We start from the raw sequence: 7838 nt of genomic DNA, 5'->3' as shown, positions 1-7838 counted from the left end.
GGCCACCAGGCCCCTGCAGCCTCGGCCACGGTGTCTCGGCCTCTCCGAGATCAACTTCCTCCCGGCCGCGGAGAACTTTCCGCTGGGCCGCCTTGGCGGCGGGAGGCGGGGTATCCCGGGGGGCCACCAATCCGCGCCAGGACGCGGCGCTGCGCACGGTCCCCAGAGGACGCGCGGGCCGGCAGGCACCGGGTAGTGGAGGAGGGCAGCCCCGGAGAGGGACCCCGCCGGGAAAGGGGAGGGGGCCAGCGCCGCTCCGAGCCTGGGCGCCCGGGCCGACCCGGGGAGGCGGGGACCTGAGCCCCACCCTTGGGAACCGTGGTTCGCAAGGCCGGGTTTCCATGGAGCCAGAAGGCGGAGTTTCCGCCTTGAGGTCAATGAAAGGGGGTCGGCCGACCCAACTTTTTCCTTTTGCTTTCAAGTTTTCTAGCCCTAGCCCTAGAATGAGCATGGGGTGTGGAGGAAGATCCGGGGTTCGCGGAAGCGCGCAGCAAACGGGGAGGGAGCTGCCGGCGAGCGCGCAGCGGGCAAAGGCCGGGGTTCCGCAAAGCTCCGGCCACGGTCATACCTAGGCCATCCGACTGCATTCTGTCCCTTGGTAAAGTGCACGACTCCCGCCCCACCCACTTTACTTATCTGGGGCACCTTACCCAACCCCTGTGAGCCTCAGTTGCCTCCTCTGTAGAATGGGGCAGTGACAAGACATTATAAAAATACAGACAAATCCAGTGGCACCAATGGCTAACCGCTGCCTGTGTCACACTCATCCTAACACCACCACTGGCTGAAGGGTTAGTGGGATGAACACAGCTTGGAAGCAAGGCCCGGCGGTCAGCTCCTTGGAAACTACAAAGTGAAGTCCCTGCAGACTCATGAAGGCCTGTCCTCTGGCTTCTAACCTTCACGGGAGGACACTGGTATCTTTCTCGCCTGGAGCAACTGGTGGACTTGAACCCCCCACCTTGCAGTTAGCAACCCAGCCTGAAAACCACTAAGTCACCAAGTGTCCTTTGAAAACTGTGTTGTTAAGTGCTCCTGAGGAGACTATGACTCCTAGCAACCAGCCAACATAGCAACAAAGTTCTACTACAACTCAGAACAACTGATCTGCAACTGACCCCATGCAGTACCCCCCTCAACTGCAAGCACGTTATGCACCACATGCTAAAGCCCACTGTCCACTGTGGAGTGTTCCTGGTGGTGGGGTGCTTCCAGGAATATATGAGATCAGGACATAACACGGTGCGGATCAAACCCTTGGAAAGCATTTCAGTACACACAGCTGCTGCAATTTCTTCACTGTCTCATGCACTCTATTTGATGCAACTGCTTGGGTGCCAGGCACTTTGCTACATGGGGACTGGCGTGGTCTTAATCAGGGTCAAAACCGCTGTCCACTTTGACAGCACTTTGCAGATGCAGGGTGTCCGTGTTACCACTGACATCAGCGGTGCAGGTTACAACAACTGGCTTTTTAGTCCAGGTTGTATTGGCTGTCCTGTAGAAAGGCACAGCCGTGGACGCCCCATGGGTAGGGCTGCCCTGTTCTGTAGGGTCCCGCTGACTCTGAATCGGTTGAGCATAGTGGGGAGAGGTTTGTAATCATCACAAGCAGAGCACTCAGCACTGGGACTTTCTCAAGAGCCTACTGGAAGGAAACATGTTTTAGAAACAGATGTCGCTGGTTAACCACAGAAAAGGTCTCGAACCACAGTGGAGAGTGTACAAGGTTAGGATAAACACATACCCAAAAAGCGAACATAACACACATTATTCAATGTTATAATAACATCTGAGATAAAATGTTGTTGTTGTTGTTGTCAGGTGGCATGCAGTCCAGTACAACTCATAGTGACCCTGTGAACAACAAATCTGAACCTTGTCCTCTCCTGTGCCAGACACAGCACACCCAAGTCCGAGCCCACTGCTGCAGTCACTGGTCACTATCTATCTGGTTGAGGGCCTTCTGCTCTTTCCCCAAACCCCCCCTCTCCAAGAATGATGTTCCACTCCAAAGAATCTGTTATTAGGCTTCTCAGAAATCAAACTCAATGCCATCAAGGCGATTTGACCCACAGACACCCACCATCATGTTTCTGGGGCTGAAAATCCTTATAAGAATGTGTCCATCTCTCTCCCTCCGAGCCGCTGGTAAATTCAAACCACTGGAGAGCTTTAGCCTTAACGCATGTGGCTCTGACACACATTAACTACCACACGGGTGAGTTCTAAAAATAGGACACTGAGAGAACGAAGGCAGACACAAAAGACCACTGACTGTACAACATTATGGTGTTTTAGTGTTAAAAGCAATAATTTAAACACAATCATTTGAAAAAATACTACCACATTTTAAGCCATATTTTTGTATTTCTTTTTAAAATTCTCTCCCACAAAAGACAAAAACAACAAAAGAAAACAAACAAAATACTCTCTGGCACCCAGAACAAGGTCAACAGAAAAAGCAAAATGTTACTGAATTTCATTTTTTAACTTTTATTCCCAGACCCTTCAGTACCCAAGTCCTTGTTGAAAGTTCCATATGCCGCGAAATTTTAATTTCTCCCCATAAATTCCCCTTTTTAGGCTCCATTTCTTCCTTCTTCTGTGCTTTTTACCCTTTTGCTAAGTAGTTAAAACCAGGAGGTTATTAATCTGACTTTAAAAATGTCAAAAGGTTTTCCACAGAGTAGCTGCACTTTGATATTAAAAATCGAGGCTCCTTTGTTCATTGATTTAACAATGTATTTCCTGAGCATCTACTCTGCATCCTGTAGAATTTTAGTGACAAGGACTGTGACGTGAGTTAGCAAGCAGTCCCTCATTTGAACCCGTGATAGTTTCTGGCTTGTTTCACAAACTTGCCTGGTTTCCTCATCCCTTCAAAACTCCGTTTCCGTATGGTAAGTAAAGTGCGGCAGGAGAAACAGTCTCTTCCCCACGGCTGATGTGACGATTAAGTGGGTTTATGGATGAAAACTGCCCAGCAACAGTGAATGATGGCTTTCAGAAATGTCAATAAATGTATTTTAGATGGTTCATTAAAGTTCATAACCTATTGTTATATGACTGTAGCTCTTCTCTCTCCCTCTGCAATGCAAAATTACAGCAAAACCCACAGTAACAGAGGTTCTGAAACTGTGGTTCTTAAACCAACAGCATCAGCATCACCTGACATCGTGTTAGAACTGCAAACTCATGAATACCATCTTAGTCCTACTGACTAAAAGCTCTGAGGTAGGGCCTAGCAACGAGTGTTTTAATAAAATTTCCAGATAATTCTGATGCACTTTAGTTTGAAAACCAATGAGAGTGGGTTCCACAGCTGGACCACAAGAGTTCAAATCCTGTTCTGCTGAATAGAAACAGTTTGACGAAAAGCAAAAAAATTACTCCCTGGGGCTCAGAGTTCCCATCTGTAGACTGGGGATCATGAAAGGATCTGTTTCATAAGATCTTATCAAGCACTTATAAAAGTGTCTATTACATAAAGAAACAACAACAAAATACAAAACAAATCAAAGTGTCTGTTGTCGTTGGATGCCACTAAGTTAATGAATGATGACTGAAATCGACCCTGCGAACAACACAAGGAGACCTTGGCCTATCCTTTGTTACCCCCACAATCTCTGAAGTTCAAGTCTACTGTTGCAGTCACTGTTGCACTGTGACAGTCTTATCTTGTGGAGGATTTTCCTTTTTCTCGGAACCTTGTATTTTTCTCAACAAGGTGTCTTTTTGCAAGGACAGACTCACCAGAAAAGTATTACACAATAAATAATAAATACATACTCAAAATTTCAAGGGGGCTTCGGTGGCTTTAGTGGTAGGAAGTTGTGCTGCCAACCCAAAGCCATGGTTCAAAGCCATCAGTTGCTCTGAGGGAGAAAGGCATCTCCCCTTCTCCTGGATGGTTTACAGTCTCTGAAAATCCCCTGGAAGGTAAGCTATGAGGTATTACTGACTTGATGGTGGTGGTTGTTATTCTTATGTGCCGTGGAGTCGCTTGCAACTCATAGCGACCCTATGTACAACAGCCTTAAACTCTGCTCTGTCCTGTGCCAATCGCACTGTCTCCGACACCCCCATCCCGATTATCCCAGTCACTGAATCAATCCACCTCATAGAGGGCCTTCCTCTCCTGCGCTGTCCCTCCACCCTCTCAAGCATGATGTCCCTCTCTAAGGACCAGTCTCTCCTCACAACATGTCCAAAGTATGTTAGACGGAGCCTCAGAATCCTTGCCTCCAAGGAGCCACCCGGTTTAACCCTTTCCAGGACGAATCTGTTTGTTTTCCTAGCAGTCCATGGTATTCTCATAAATTTCAGCTATAACCTTTTTATTTTGCTTTGGAGGAAAGTTTACAGAGAAATTGGTTTCCTACTTATTCAAACAGATTTTCCCTTACGGTATTAATTACAGTCCCACTTTGTAACAACACTCTTCCAATTTCACCCCTGTGATACTTGTTTCCACTTATCCCTCCACCCTATCCCTTCCTCCTTTCTGTGCTTTCTCCCTGAGCGAATAGGTCCCTTTTTATCTTGAAGAATAATTGTTTTAAGGAATACAATACTCTCTCCTCAGAAGCAGGAGTAGTGGCATCCACTTCTTAAACAACATGCCTCTGGAAACTCAAGGAAATTTTGACAAATGATGATAGTTATAGAAAGGCTTCAGGCCTTTTGTTCATAGCATCGCTTGACTCAATGGCAATCAACAATAACAACAATACTCTCTCCACTTTATAAGCATGTCTATTGTTTGGCTGAAAGTTAAGTTACAATAATGAGTCTTTTTTTTTAAAAAAAAAGAGTGAGTTTAGTTGTAGGCTCATAGACATGGGGGGCTTCTACCAGTCTTTAGGAGATCAGAAAGCCTTTTTATACTTTAATGAACTATTATTATTATAAACTATTTTTATTACAAAAGTATTAAGTAGAGATAATAAAGTTCCCAACTTTGTATCATTATTTGGGAACAGGATAGGTGGTAGGGTAAATCGTCCACAAAGAATCTGGTTATGACAAAGCTAGAAAACACCACTCAGTTGTTAGGCCATGACACAAAATTTCAACCATAATTTCAGAAACTCTTTTAGCCTGAGGCATACATACAGTGGTCCACAGCTGCACTGGTTGTTCTCCGCTTTTTGACCAAAGCGGAAAGAACAACTAAAAAAAGGAACATGAACTCAGGTCATGCCTTTTTCATACTTAAGCAAAGTGGGGGAAATCATCAAATGTGAAACAAAAGTGGGTGGGAGGGTCACAGTTGACATAAACGGAACTTTAAATGCTTGGGGCTGATGCCTTTAAATAGGAATGTTCCATTAACCAATATCCCATCTTCCCACGCCGTACAGCAAGCAAATTAAGTCTTAGGTGCAGCTGAGTATTTGTGGCACCACTTGTTTCCTGAGGAGCACACTCAATATTGACTTCTTCCTCATCTCGAAATAATTTGCAGGTCATTACTCTTAAATCATGCAAGGCTTTGGGAGATGTGCGGTCTGGTTTAAATGCCTGACATTTCTGGGCCAATCAGTGACTTCATTTCTAGGAGCTGAAGTTTTAAGAAAACAACCTGGATGCAGGAAGGGCGGTGACCAGGTACTTGTTTTGAGTCTGTGTTTGCATAAGGACTGTTTTCTTTCTTTTAACTGTGTTGGGGGCAGGATAACATGAAAGATTTCAGCTTGCTTACTTTGGACTGGGAAAAACTGTTAGAAAAGTCATTACATTTAGTAGACGGAGGGTTTGTGAAAAGGAGTCCTCAGAGAGGCAGATTGATACAATCAATGGCTCCAGCAGGGGATGGGATGACAAAGTACCCAGCAACCTTTAACTGCTACACAGTTACCTGGCTTAGCTTGACTCCAAGGAAACCAGCAACAATTAGAAATGCTTCAAGTTTCTTAGAACAAGATGAGAATTAACAAGCCATCAGCCCCGCTCTGGTGGCCTGGTGAGCAAGGGGGCACACTGCCAATCCAACGGCAGAGAGTGGGAATCCACCAGCTGCCTCCCTCACAATTTGTTGTTATTTTGTGCCATCCCTATGCAACCCATAGCAACCCCATGTACAACAGCTCTGTCCTGAGCGAGTCTCATTAGTTTGGACACACCAACTCTCACTGCCCCAGTTACTGTATCAATCCATCTCATCCAAAGTCTTCCTCTCTTGCGCTGTCCCTCCACCTTTCTAAGCATGATGCCCATCTCCAAGGACCAGTCCCTCCTGGCCACGTGTCTAAAATAGGTGAGATGGATCTGCACAATCCTACCTCCAACGAGAAACTTGGTTTCACCTTCTCCAAGACAGACCTATTTGTTTTCTTGGCAGTCCATGGTATGTCCAAGACTCTTTTCCAGCGGCACAATTCAAAGGCATCGATGATTCTTCTTCTGTCATCCTTCATCATTACACAGCTTTCTGACGCATAGCAAGTGATTGTGAAAACAATGGCCTGGATTAGGTATACCTTAGTTTCTAGATGGACATTGCTGCTTTTCAGTACTCTGGAGAAGTCTTTGTAACAGCAGATTTTCCCAATGCAATTCGTCTTTTGAGTTCCTGACTGCTGGTGCCAAGTGTGTTGATTGTGGAGCCGAGCAAGCTGTAATTGCTTACAACCTCAATCTCTTCTCTGTCTATCGTGATGCTGCCAATTGGCCCAGTGGTGATAATCTTTGTATTCTTGATGTTGAGCTTCAAACCATATCAAAGACTACAGCAGTCCTTTACCTTCTGCAGCAAGTGCCTCAGGTCTTCTTCAGTTTCAGCAAGCAAAGTTGTGTCATCCGCATAATGTAGGTTGTTGATGAGCCTTCCTCCAATCTTGATGCCACATTCCTCCTCATAAAGCCCTACCTTCAGAATGATCTGTTCTGCATACAGATTGAAAAAGTGTGAGGACAGGATGCATCCCTGACATACACCTTTCCTGATTTTGAACCAGGCAGTGTTTCTCAGCTCTGTTCTGAGTACTGCTCCCTGGTCCAAGTATAGGTTTCATAGAAGCACCATCATGATTTACACCTTCTCAGAACCTCAATCAGGTGAGACCAGGCACCTACAGGCAGCCACTTGTAAGAAAAACGAGGCATGTATTCTTCTTCTGCTACCCTTAGTCATTGTCCAACTCTCTGAAGCAGAACAAGTAATTGAGAAGACCATGGCCTGGATTAGGTGCACCATTGTATCCAGACTGACATCGTTGCTCTTCAGCACTCTGGAGAGGTCCATGACAGCAGATTTTCCCAACACAATTTGTCTTTTGATTTCCAGGGCATGTTGTTTCTCCATTGGAGAAAGGTGGGCAATCTCCTCTCATGCGATTTGTTGCTTCTGAAAACCCGCTGGTGGGTCAGTTCTGATTCCCACAAACACTTATTAACCACAATGTCTTCGCCTTCCTCTCTCTATTAAAAAACAAACCCAAATCCAGAATCTGTCCAAGTTCTCTCTTCACTGTGCTTAAAGAATCATGTGGGCGGCTTGGTAGAAACAGAAATTTCCAGAAATTGTGAGTTCATAGATTTGAGGTGGGGTGTTGGTTCCTCTTCAAATTATATCCCAATAAAGCTAATGGCCCGAAACACATTTTGAGGAACTATTTATCACCTGTGGCAATCAATTGACTAATAAATCTCTTAATTACTGAGGGGGGAGGAAATGTACAGAAAATAGATCTTTGACTGCGTGGATCATAACAAACTGTGGCTGACTCTGAGAAGAATGAGAATCCCAGAACATTTAATCGTGCTAATGCGAAACCTATACTTGGACCAAGAGGCAGTCGTCAGAACAGAGCAGGGCAACACTGCATGGTTCA

The sequence above is a fragment of the Elephantulus edwardii genome, unplaced genomic scaffold (genome assembly GCF_000299155.1).
Source record: "Elephantulus edwardii isolate Elephantulus edwardi_28Jun2011 unplaced genomic scaffold, EleEdw1.0 scaffold00148, whole genome shotgun sequence".
NCBI lineage: Eukaryota > Metazoa > Chordata > Mammalia > Macroscelidea > Macroscelididae > Elephantulus > Elephantulus edwardii.
The sequence above is the reverse complement of the archived record's forward strand: the minus strand, read 5'-3'. Positions refer to the sequence as shown.